The 12,477-nt window shown below is 50.0% G+C and overlaps 1 protein-coding gene across 1 annotated transcript in view; it reads left to right on the forward strand.

Moving 5' to 3' along the window:
- The first annotated feature begins 6,892 nt into the window (after positions 1-6,892).
- The window catches only part of LHX2 (LIM homeobox 2), a 32,612-nt gene continuing 27,027 nt past the window's right edge, over positions 6,893-12,477 (forward strand). Inside the window, exon 1 of the mRNA XM_070452624.1 lies at positions 6,893-7,105. The gene's annotated coding sequence lies outside the window, so the exon portion shown is untranslated. The remainder of the gene's footprint in view (positions 7,106-12,477) is intronic.

A 12,477-nucleotide genomic window follows, 5' to 3' on the forward strand; every position in this document is an offset into this window, starting at 1 on the left:
TGAGTCTCTGTTTTCAGTTCTCTTGGATGTGTACCTAGGAGTGGAATTGCCAGATTATATGGTAATTCTATGTTTAATTTTTATAGAGTGTGTTTTAATGCCTCCATTTCTTGAACTTAAACAGGGGCACCATGGCCAGAGAGGGGCTCCTTCTCCACCCCTCCGCCCTCTGCCCACCATCTGGCTTTGGTGCCCAACTCAAGCCTCCTCTGAGTTATGCTCACTTGTACTGTGGTGGGTATAGAAACTGGTGTGTTTCTGGCCCTCCATTGGCAGGTGGCATCCAGCCATCCCTTATAGGGCAGCTCTTGCCTCTGGCTCCCACTTCAAAGAGGAATTTAGGGGCCCCCTCCTGTTTGATAGAGCTCCCTAGATGAAGCTAAAGCACTGCTGCTTTGGCTCAGCACCATTAGGTGGATTACCTCTTCCTGCTGCCAGCCCGGGGGACCCCCCACCCCAGGGCATCGTTGTCTACACAGCTCCACTGGCTTTTAGGGTCTCCACCTCGGCAGGTTAGTGCCTTGGTCAGAGACATGAGTTTTGGGACCAGACAGATCTGGGCTGGAGACCTGACTCTACCAGTTGCTGGTTCTATGACTTGGAGAAAGCCACTTCTCCCTTTCGAGCCTCAGTCTCCTCATCCATAAAATGGGGGCAGTAATAGACTCTGTGAATAGGGAAATTGAACTAAGGCATAGAAATCCCTAAGCCTTCTGCCTGGCACAGAGCAAATGGTCAGTAAACAGAGCTGTCATAACCGTGATCTTCACCTAGTCGGGCAGGAGACCGAAGGAGGCAGAGCTTCCAGATGGAGGGCGCGAGGCTGGGATGGCAAAGCACTTCTGAGCGGACCTCAAGGTCCCAGCTGAGGACACTTGGGAAGAGATTCCAGGCTCATGAAGCCCAACTCCTTTCCTCCCCATGGGTCTATCTTTTCTTTTTCTTTTTTTCTTTTCAGCTGTTCTGGGTCTCCGTGGCTACTCAGGCTTTTTTTCGTTATGGTGAGTGGGGGGCTACTTTGTAGTTGTGGTGTGTGGGCTTCTCATTGCAGTGGCTTCTCTTGTTATAGAGCACAGGCTCTAGGGAACATGGGCTCACTAATTGCAGCTCCCGGACTCTACAGCACAGGCTCAATAGCTGTGGTGCACAGGCTTAGTTGCTCCATGGCATGTGGGATCTTCCCAGACCAGGGATCCAACCTGCGTCTTCTGCATTGGCAGGTGGATTCTTTACCACAGGGTCACTAGGGAAGCCCCCATGGGTCTATCTTAATTTAAATTCCCTTTCCTTATTATGAGTTGAAGTTGGGGAAGGGAGCATGCATTTATGGAATATCACTATTGTGTTTTAATTTATTGTGTATCATGGAAAAAGTGTCATCCTTACAATTTTATCATTCTTTGATTGAATAGAATAATTTTTGTGAGAAAATTGGCATTTATGAGAAAAATGCCATCAAAATGGGCATGTACAGGAGGCAGCAACATGGAAGTTGCCTCCTCATCTCTCTTTAAATCACTGTATTTGAACAGGACATTAGTGTTCACATGATTCTGGCACATGCTGTGTTGGTCATCTTGACCCACTTTACAGATGGAGACACTGAGGCTCTGAGGTGTGAAATGGGCCCCCCAGAGAACTGGAGTTGGAAATAGCTCTTTTGCTTTTAATGGTTGTCATTATGGGAGAGCATAATGGGTTGAATGGTGACTTCCAAAAGGATACGTTCATGTCCAGGAACCTATGAATATGACCTTATTTGGGGGGAAGAAATGGGTCTGCAGATGTAATTAAGTTAAAGATCTTGAGCTGAAGTCCTCTTGAATAACACAGGTGGACCCTAAATCCAATGGCAAGTGTCCTTAAAAGAGGCAAAAGATGAGAAGACACAGGGGAGGAGAAGGTGGAATGCCTTGAGCCAGCAGCAGCTGGAAGAGGCAGGGAAGAATTCTCCCTTATAGGCTTCAGAGGGAGTTCAGCCCTGCTGACACCTTAACTGGAGACTTCTAACCTCCAAAACTGTGAGAGAATAATTTTCTGTTGTTTTAAGTCACCCAGTTTGCATTGATTTGTTATGGCATGGGTAAGAACCTAACATACTGGTGGTGATGGGACCCCCTAGCCTGGCCTGCTCTTCAACATAAGACCTCTTTGGCATGACCACTCCAGCCTCCCCTCTGGCTTCCTTGCCTCCAAGCTCACTCCCTTCAGTCCCTCTGCTGCGCTGTGACTGCCAGAGGGATGTTACTAAAATACATCACAGCATTGCATTCCTGTTTGAAGCCTATCAGCTAGAACTGTCTGTTCCAAGTCACAGAAAACCCAACCCAAACTGGCTTACACAAAAAGGAAATTTATTGGCTCACGAAGCCAAAAAAGGCCAGGAGCTAGGGCTAGCTTCATCTTGGCTGGATTTGGGGCTCAAACAATGTCACTGGGACCCATTTTGCTCTGTCATGCTGCCTTCTGCTCTGTTGGCTTTGGTTTCAAGCTCTGCATGGCAGTGAGATGGTGGCAGCAGCCCCAAACCCTGCATCCTGTTAAATTAGAGACCAGCAGAAAGGTTCAAAGACCTCTGTCAAGTCCTCAGGTCAAAGTAGTGGATTGCTCTCATTGGGCCTGCTTAGCCATCCTTCAACCAATCACTGTGGCCACAGGAACAGAATGTGTTGATTGGCTTAGGTCTAGGTCACATGTTCCTTCCTCGGGCCTCAAGGTGGAGTTGCCTCTATTAGAACCACATGGACTGACTGGGAGTGAAGAAGGGATATAAAGGGGAAGATGCAACCCCAAAAGACAAGTCCCACCTCAAGTATAGCAAACGAATGCTGAGCAGCCAAAACAAAACAAACAACAAAAAACTCCCCCAAATAAACAAACACCAGTGAAAAAGAGTAAAGGTCCACTCAGACACTCTTCATTGGTTCTGCCAAGACACCTCAAGATCTCAATCTCTGGTCTCCAGCCTTACCTCAATTCCAATTTGCTTGACAACTCCAGGCTCTTTACTCTGTCATCCTGTCCAACTGTCCATTCCTAGCCTGTCTGTGCCTCTATGCTCTTGTATCTTGTCCTGATCTCTGTCTACCTGTCTCTCTTTCTCCTTATCTCTTTCTGCTGGACTCATCTTTCCTGTGTCCTCTGGCATGTGTCTGACCGTGTCTCCTGGCTATCTATTTCTTTCCTGGCCTCTCCCGCAATCCTTAGTTATTTGCAAAGTCCAGAAATGGGCCTGGAACCTCTAGCTTTTTCATCAAACTGAGAGAAACCCTCGAAGGCAGGGCAGCCTTGGGGCTTCTCGGCTAGGACTCTCTCCTATTCTGTGAGCCTCTTCCCGGCTCCCCTTTCTCGGCAGGGCCTCTCTGCCTGACCCAGGGGGACAGGAACCCTCAGGGCCACCTGGACAGGGTGGCTGTTTGCTGCCCTGAGGACCCAGGCTGCTGTGGCTCTCCTTAATGAGCGTGCCTTCAGTGACACATTCATTATTCCTGTTCGGTCGCTTCGAGTCAAAACTGATTAGTTACACTTACCGCCGCAAAGATGTAATGATTTTATTGTTTATCTTCAATTTATTTTGATTAACATCTCCGTTCTCTTCATTGCAAGTGCAATTAGGTGCAATCTAACAGCGACTACTTTAATTTTGTTGAAATTAAGATGAATAAGTGACGGCTTATGGTGCTTTGTTTAACAAATAAATCATAGTTAAGAGGAGTGTATTAGTAATAAATGAAAAAAGACAGCTTAATTAAAATGCATGGAGCCAGCCTCTTGATGTACATCCAAAATCTAAGTCTGAATTCCAAAAATCAGAGGGAGCTGAGGGTTAGGAAGACTCTCGTCACTTCTCACAACGGTGATCAGAAGATGACAGATGGCATGTTTTGGTTTGGAGGTTGCTGGGCAGAGAAGAGCAAGGCATACACATGACCCCTGTAAGCTGGTCACACCTTGTCAGCCAACACCACCAGGAGCCCAGTGAGAAACCAGACTTAGAAGAACACAGGAAAAGAAGCCCATCCCCCAGGAGGGATCGGCTGCCAAGCCCACACCCTGAATTCTCTCTGGGAACCCACTGAGGGCAGGGGACAGGTTGCCCCTTGCCCCACCCTCCAGGTTCCCTTGGGAGGTGGGAGAGCCTAAGGCCAAGCCCAGAAACCCAGAGTTAGTCTCTCAGTGAGATCTCCTCCCTGCTGGGCTGACAGGGACTTCCCCATCTCTTGATTTGGAAACAAAGTGCAAAAAGTCAGCCCTGGAAAGTTTCCCGTGTGAAGTTTAAAAGCGCCTGTACTGAAGAGGCCGGCTTTGAAGCAGCTCGAAGCAGCTCGCCAGGGCCCCTCGACAGGCTCCTGCGAGTCAGAGGGCCGGCGCGTCTCAGATCCGCCGCAGCAGCCTCGGCAGGGCTGGGAAATGGGAATTGTTTTTAAGCTGAAAAATTACTCGTAAAGCTCACTCCTTTACTACCGCTCTTCTTTTGTTCTCACCCATCTCCTTCCTCCTCCTTTGCCTCCTCTTTTGCTTCCACTTTTTAGTGGAGAGAAGCAGGCAGACCTGGGTTCACATCTGGATGCAGGCTTTTACTAGCTGTGTGACCTCAGATTGGTGACTTAACCTCTCTGGACTCCAATGCTTACTCAGAAAAGGGAGAGCAATGGTGCCTCTGAGACAGTGGTGCTGTGAAGGTTAGTCAAGATAACTGTACAAAAATGCACAGATCCTGCCTGGCCCAGAGGAGGAACTCAATAAGCATTAGCTCCCTCCCTCTGTACAGATCCCCTTGTTTCCTCCAGTGTGTGTATTGCTCTTAGCTAGATCTTCACAGACAAGTCTCCTCATCCTTTCTCCTGCCTCACTTACCTCCTGTTTATCCTTAGTCCTTCTGCATTTAAACTTCACGTTTCCTTTTCATCCATCCTCTCAATGCATGTTACTGAGTGCCCACCTTGTGCCAGGCCCTGTGCGACCTCCTGAAGACTGTACAAGGGGAGCAGACCAGAATAGGCCTGGCCTTAAGCAGCTTCCGGTCCCACGCCCCAAATCCTCTTCATTATGGTCATGGTTCTGTGTGTTCAAAAGTGTCTTCCCTGGGACTTCTCTGGTAGCCCAGTGGTTGAGAATCCGCTTTCCAATGCAGGGGACAAGGGTTTGATCCCTGGTTAGAGAACTAAGATCCCACATGCCACAGGGCAACCCAGCCCATGAACAACCAGAGAGAGAGAAACCCACGTGCCACAACAAAAAACCAGCACAGCCAAACAAACAAAAAAAAGTGTCTCCCCCATGAAACGAGCACTTTGGGAAGGCAAGGGTAGTGCCCAGCACAGAACTTGGCACACAGCAGGCTCTCAACAGCTCCTGACTGTTCGTTCCAACAACAAATGCCAGCTGAGGCCACTCCTTTGAGACTGACTGTAAAGGGCACAGAGAGGAAGGAACCATTCCGATATGTGTTCTGGGGGAGGCCATGCTCCTGGGCAGCACAGATGCCAAGGCAAGCAATGGCACTGCGGGTGGACAGTGCTGGGACAGGGCAGAGGGAAGGACAAGAGACGACAACTCCCTGAGACAGACTACAGCCAGAGGACACTTACGGGGACTGAATCTGGCTTCACTTGGCTTCCAGTTAAGAAAAGCAAAATAAGGGCTCATAGGGAAACACTGAGGCCTGGCCAGGCTCCTCCTCCATCTATAAGCTCCTCCCCCTCTCTACCTGGCCCCGCCCATCTCTCCAGCCTCATCCCTTTCATTCCTTCTGCTTCAGCTACACTGGCCTTTCTAGGGATACTCCCTTCTGCCTCTCCAAACAACCCCCCCACCCCCACCCCACCCCCATCCCACCCCTGAGCTTGCTGATCAGTTTCTTTAACAGCACATTCCCAGTTCCTGCAAGTTGCAAGCCCCACAGCTGACTTCAGTTCTCACCTTGAGAAAACCCTTCCTGAGCCCCCACCCCAGGTCAGTTTCCCTGGATGTTTGGTTTCAACTGTATTCTCTACTCCTTCATGTACAACTGGCATGAAATAATTATGGAATTGGTATCCAGAGTCTCTCTCCCTAGGTAGCCTGCAAATTGCATGAAGACAGACTGATGTGGGTTCAAGGCCTCTCAGTGTGTGATCTTGGGCAAGTCACAGCCCTCTAAGTTTCAGTTTCGTCACCTGTGAAACGGGAACGGTAACTACCTCTCTTTTAGGATTGTGGTTGGGATCATTCACGGTATGCCTCATGTATCTATAAAAGGTTATTTATTCTGTCTAGCTTTTACTCAAAAAATTCATAATGCGGATTACACTGAGGGTACAGCTATTCACAAGACAGGCTGTCTCTGAAGCCACACTCCATCCAGGAAACATCTTTGAAGCTTAAGTCATTCAGTGTGTGTGTGTGTGTGTGTGTGTGTGTGTGTGTGTGTGTGTGTGAAGTTAGGAAGGAATAGGCTTTTTCCTGATTGGGTTTAAGAACAGGAGAGTGTGTTGCCCTTCTGCTTGGTTTCAGTGAAGGACGAACCAGCAAGTGCCAGAGCATGAGATGTTGAATCCATCTCTGAGATCTGCCCTGGGGATCACAGATGTTTCTCGCAAGAGGCTTTCCAGACCCCAGAAGAACCCACCTTTGGCTTTTGAGACCCCACGCTTGACCTTCCCTGCTGAACTGGCCTTTTGGTACCTGTCTGGCCCAGGAGGCTGGGCGACTGGTTTTGCGGGGCACACTTGGCACCTGGTGAGCCCTAGTCCCAGGCAGCTGCCACAGTGGCTGCTGCGCTTGGTAAGTATGAACTCCAAGAGGGACAACCAGAGTCCAGGAACACTTCCCGCCTGCCCTCCCCGCGGCGGCGCCCCTCCCAACCACATCACCGAGAGCGACTTATTAACTCCTTTCAGACACGGAAACTGCAGCTGGGAGGGAGGAAGTGACTGGTCCGAGGTCTCAGAGCAGAGAAATGGACTAAGTTCTGATTCCGGGGCTGGGGCTGCTGCTTCAAGGCGGGAGAGATACATAGTCTTCCTGAGCACCGGGAGCAAGGAGGGGTGGAGAGTGAGGGGAGGCAGAAAGAAAGAAAGAAGAAAGTGTGGGAGATAATGGTGAGAACGACCGAGGAGAGAGGGTAAGAGAATCAGCATCACGGAGGCAAAGAGAGAAAACAGAGGCGCCGCGAGCAAAAGAGCTGGGGACAGCGGGAGGGACTGGGACAGGAAGGGAGACAGAGAACCGCGACACAGACCGGGAGATGGAGAGACACACGAGGAGATGGGCAGAGACGGACCGACGGAACGGCCCGAGCTAGTGACAGTGCGGGGCGAGCGCGGGGGGAGCGCGCGGCGGGCGCGGGCGGGCGGCGGGCGGCGGGCGGGAGACGAGAGGCCGGGATGCGGCGCAGCGCGGGCCCCCGCCCCCGCCAGGGCCGCACGCGCCCGCAGCCTGATGACCGCCGCCCCGCCCGCGACGCCGGCCGGTGCGGACCCGAGGCGGCCGGCAGCTGGCGGCGCGGGGCGGGCCGGGAAGCCGCGAGCCCCGCAGCGACGGCGGCAGTGCCCCGGCTCGGCGGGCCCTGATTGATTTGTCAGCCAAGGGGATCCGCGCGCCGGGTCCTCGGCTTCCCCGGGCGCGAGGCCTCCCTCCCGCGCCTCGCCCGGCTCCCGGGCCGGTCCCGCAGGCTGGAGCTCCCCGCCCCCCGCCCCGGGCCCCGGCGCCCCTCCTCGGCCCCGCGCTCCGCGCCCCTCCTCCGGCTCGGCCGTGTTCGTCCGCGGGCCCTGGGGCTGCCCGCTGCCCCCTCGCCCCCCCTGGGCACCGTGCCAGCCCCCCCGGCCCTCACCCTGCCGCTCCCCCCCAGCCCCGCGCCCCCTCCCCTCGCCCCTCGGCCCTGGCCCGGGGCCGCCCGCCGAGCCAGCCACACCCGCGGCGGAGGACTCGGAAAGGTAAGAGGGCTCCCCGGCCGCCCCGAGAGGCAGGGGGCTGCGTCGGGGCCGCGTGCGGACGGGGGCACGGCGGGCACCCGCGGGCCGGGACTGGGAGACGCCGCTGCCACCGAGCCGGGACATGCGAGCCCCGCGGGCCGGGAGGGCGCTGGGCGAGTTAGAATCGCATCGGAGGACCCGGTGGGAATTTATGGGTGAGAGAGTTGCCCGTCTTTCCGCCCTGGAACTCGAGGGTCTCGCTCTCAGACAGACGTCTCTGCCCGTATCTTTTATCTTTTAAGGAATTCTCCTCCTCTCTCACCTTCATCTCGGGGTCTCTAAAAATTTATGGGACCGTTTTCCTCTGTCTCTTTTAAGGAATCACCTCTTTGCCTCTCTCTTATTCAGGCAGGAATCTCTTCTCATCCCGTTCCCCAAGTAAGCATAGTCTCTCCCTGCCCCATTGAGAAGGATTTTCTTCCTCTTTCTCACTCCCCAGTTGAGAAGCAGATTTTCTCTTCTCACAATTTACCACCGTCTTCTCTCTTACCCATTATGAAGGCTAGACTTCCTTCTCTGTCACCCTTTCACACCGTTTAATTCTGAAGATGCTGACTCCATTTGAGTTTTCAACGAGGGGATGGACCTGTCTTTTTCTGGTGCAGGAGCCAGTTATGGGCACTCCTGACCCAAAACAGGTACCAGCCATCCCCGTTAGCCTCCAGGCAAAGGGCAGCTGCCCAGGTGAATGGGGCATCTGTTTCCCGGGGAGAGGAGGGAAGACTTCACCCAGGAACAAAGAATTGAGACCAACTGAGACTGTCCCAGCCTCTTCCAAGACTGAAGAACCCCAGCTTCTGGGCTGAGGGCCCACATGGAGCCTCCCTCCCCCACCCCTTTAACTTTAAAATAGTTTAATGAACACAGAGAGAGGAATCATTTTTTTTTTTTTTTCTGCGTGGTGAGCAGTCTACAAAGAGAAAGGGGAACGGAGGGAGAGGGCTTTAACTCTGATCCCCGCAATTAGTTCCCTGGGAGTGGGAAGGGGGGCAACCTAGGAGCCTCAGTTCTTCAGATACAAAAGCATTTAGATCGCTTTAGACCGGTTAATCCTGAGTCTGGCTCGGGTCTCTTTTGTTTCCCAACTCCATTGTGGGTTTTGTGCAGTTTCTCTCTGTTCGCGTGATTGACTAGCCAATGGATGGTAATTATCCAAATGTCCCCTCTGTCCTTTGACTGACTTCTCCGTATTATGGGCAACTGTCATGCATTCTGTCATTCCATATCATATTACATGTATTATCATATGAAGTCTCTCCCCCCCCCACCCCGCATATAAAGGAGGGAGCTTCTGCCCAGATGCTGCTGCTTTTAGAAGGAAGGGCCCCGAAAAATTTGTTCTGGGCACGATTCGGAATACAGAGCAGGGGACTCCAGAAATGGGAGGTTCTGCAGGTAATTTGTTTTGCTGGCTGGGGGTGGGGGTGGGGGTGGGAGGTGGTCTCTGGGGTTGGGGTTAGAAGGACTGTGCTGCAGACTTGGAGCAGGCTTGCCAGCTGGTATTCCTCTGACCCGATGATTGGAGCGGTTTCGACAGACTGGAGAAACTTAGAACCAGTTTCTGGTATTTTGATCTCAGAATATCAGAAAAGTCTGCAGAGCTGAGTCCTTTTTGGGGATATTGGAGCTTAGTGGCATGTGCTCAGGACATGAGATCAGCCCTTGAGATCCCAACATATACGCCTTCTACTTGTGTCTCTTCCTAGGACAAGCCTTTTGCACTTTTGTTCCCGTTTCCTGCCAAAGAGACTAGGGACAGAGGAGCCAGCCCGTGTCTATTCCAAACCCCTAGTATCTGATGCTGAATCTCGGAGAAGGGACAAGCTTTTCCAATGATGCTTTTTTTTTTTTTACAGATACACTTAGTGCCCCTTGGTGCAATTGTGCATGCCATCACTTAAGAGGGAGGCAGGATTTATAACAAGGAGGCTTTGCAGATGGAGACTCTGGGGTCCTCTGAATCTGTGGGCAGGACTAGCCTTTCTTCTGCTAAAATGGGGGGAAAATGTTTTATTATTACAGTGGATATGAAGTACCACCCAGATGTACAGCCTCACAGTTAATTACCTTGTTCTTCATCAAATATATGAGCAATAAACTCTCCAGGAAGGGAGGTGTGTGTGTGTGTTTGTGTGTGTGTGTGTGTGTGTGTGTGTGTAAATAGATGAAATCAGGAGAGAGAGAAACCAACACTCTTTTTAAGACCACAGAAAAAGATAGACTGTTTTATGGGGAGCTTGATACACTGCTGAAAAATGCTTTGAATTTTTCAATGATCAAATATACATGATCAAGCTGTGCATGTTAGGGTGTGAGGTGCACTGATGGTCAATGGCTATTGATCAGGCTGTTAAGTGTTTCTGCTCAGTTTTATAAATATAGATGGATCCCAGATGATTTAAAGAATTGGATAGTTAAGAAACTGGCATTCTACATTTCTTTGGAGAAGGGGAAATGGTTGGTCAGTTACAAAAAACACAAACCATTGTTTACTCCTCCCCCCACCCTCAACCCCCACCCCACCACGCCTTGTAAAAGGAGAACTTCATTTGCCAGGGGTGTTCACGAACTGAGTAAAAATATTCCAAGTGTTTTGTTTGGGGTCTACTCAAAACAGTCACTTTACTTGAGCATTAGTCACAGGCTGGGAGTCTACCTCCCTCTCTGTCTCTGTCTCTCTCTGACCCACCCATCCACCCCCCCAACACACAGAGGCAATCAGAATTTTGACCCAGACTGACATGCTGCTGAAGAGATGGGGAGAGTGTCATTTTGGGGAGTAGGATCCAAGGTCCTTAAAACCCTTCTGGTTAGGAACAGGGTGAACTGGCCACATGGCTTTTCCAATTAGCTGATTTCTCACTAAAGATTTTTTAGAAAAGTGTGGGGGACATGGAGGGGTGAAGATTTAAAGATAACCTCTAATTGGTCTGGAAAAATTCAGCGAACACTTAGACAACCTCTCTATTTCTCTTACATTCTCTCTCTCTCTTTCCTCCTTTCCTCCTCTTTTTCCTGTCTCTTTCACTTTGCCTCTAGAAATTAAAAGTGGACTTTGAAAGGAAGAGACAATGAGGAACAGTTGAGAAGGGGGAGAAAAGAAAGCAAAGTCTTTATTTTTTAAAATTGTGTTGCATAGCAGTCTTATTTGTAATCATCCAATTAGCTGTTTTATAAAAGGTCATGTTCAAGAAAATCAGCCTTCACCTAGATCAGTGAAACTTAAGCCTACAGACAATTTATAGTTACGTTTTGGTTTCACATCTGTAAAAGAGAGTGTGGATTTTAGATTTTTCTGTCTGGAAATACCTTTTCCATCTAAGAGCCCCTCGCTAGGGGAGCTCAGGCATTCCTATTGATAAATCCTCCCTGAAAATGGAACTGAAATTGGCATCCTTCAACAAAGTTGATTCACCTAGAAATGGATGAATCAGTCCTGATTGGGTGGACATGCCCTTTCACCTCATTGTGCCTGACCTATCACTTAATTAATCTCTCCCAGATGCAGAGCTGTTGACAATGCCAAAGATAAGCAGTATTTTGAACAAAGCAGAGAGCTTTTTAAAGCACAAGGCACAGGGAGGTTTGATGCTCTTAAAAATGTGTAAACCATCAGCATTTAGATGGGGTTTGTTATAGCTGAGACTCAGGGATGGTCCCATCTTTGCTAGAAACTTTCTGGGCTTTTCTTTAACCGCTGGTATCTATCTACACTCATTTTCCACCTCTCTTTTCTGTCTCTGGATCCCTTCTTCCTGCCACTCTCTCTCTCAGGATTCAGGCTATCCACGGCTAGTTTTCTCAAGATTGTCCTCTGCCTCCCAGCCTTGTCCCTGCCTCTTCAGATGCTTTTGATAGTATTAGGGCTATCGAGGTGGTCAGCTTCGAAGGCTTTGGGTGACAAAATATTGACTGCATTTGCTAGTGCCTTAAGGAGGAGGACATTTGTGCTGCAGGCACCTTGGTGACATACAGGGAATAGTTCATTAATTAAAAGACTTGCTAATTGCTGCTTGAGTTACTATACAGAGAGAATGAAATGAGTTTGTAAAAAATGACAATTTGGGGAATATTTTTTTTTTTTTTGCCTCGAACATTCTTATAAGCAGGTCCTAGAAAATGTGTTGCTTTTACTCATGCCTCTATCATCAACTATTCAATTGAGCTTCAATTAATGATAATATATGGTCCGGATCCTTACTGGGCTGACTGATGGAAGAGCTTTGTTGAATTTGGTGCAGGTGGCACTGTTTAATAAGCACAGGAAAGAGTGAATAATGTAGTGCTTGCAAAGAGAAGTAAATGCAAAATAGATCGCTCTAATTATGGCAGCCCCCAGAAATGGAGATGCAAGCTGAAATGGCCAACTAGCCGGGAAATTCCAAACAGAGATGATTGTCCCCTGCCTTTTTACTTTTGAGGATTGATGGTAGCTTAAAAGTAAATTTGGATTGAGCTCATCTGCTTCAACACAAGCACAAATTCAAAATCTAGGTCTGATGACCTATCCACATTTGCCTTA

The sequence above is a fragment of the Odocoileus virginianus genome, chromosome 2 (assembly GCF_023699985.2).
Source record: "Odocoileus virginianus isolate 20LAN1187 ecotype Illinois chromosome 2, Ovbor_1.2, whole genome shotgun sequence".
NCBI classification, from domain to species: domain Eukaryota; kingdom Metazoa; phylum Chordata; class Mammalia; order Artiodactyla; family Cervidae; genus Odocoileus; species Odocoileus virginianus.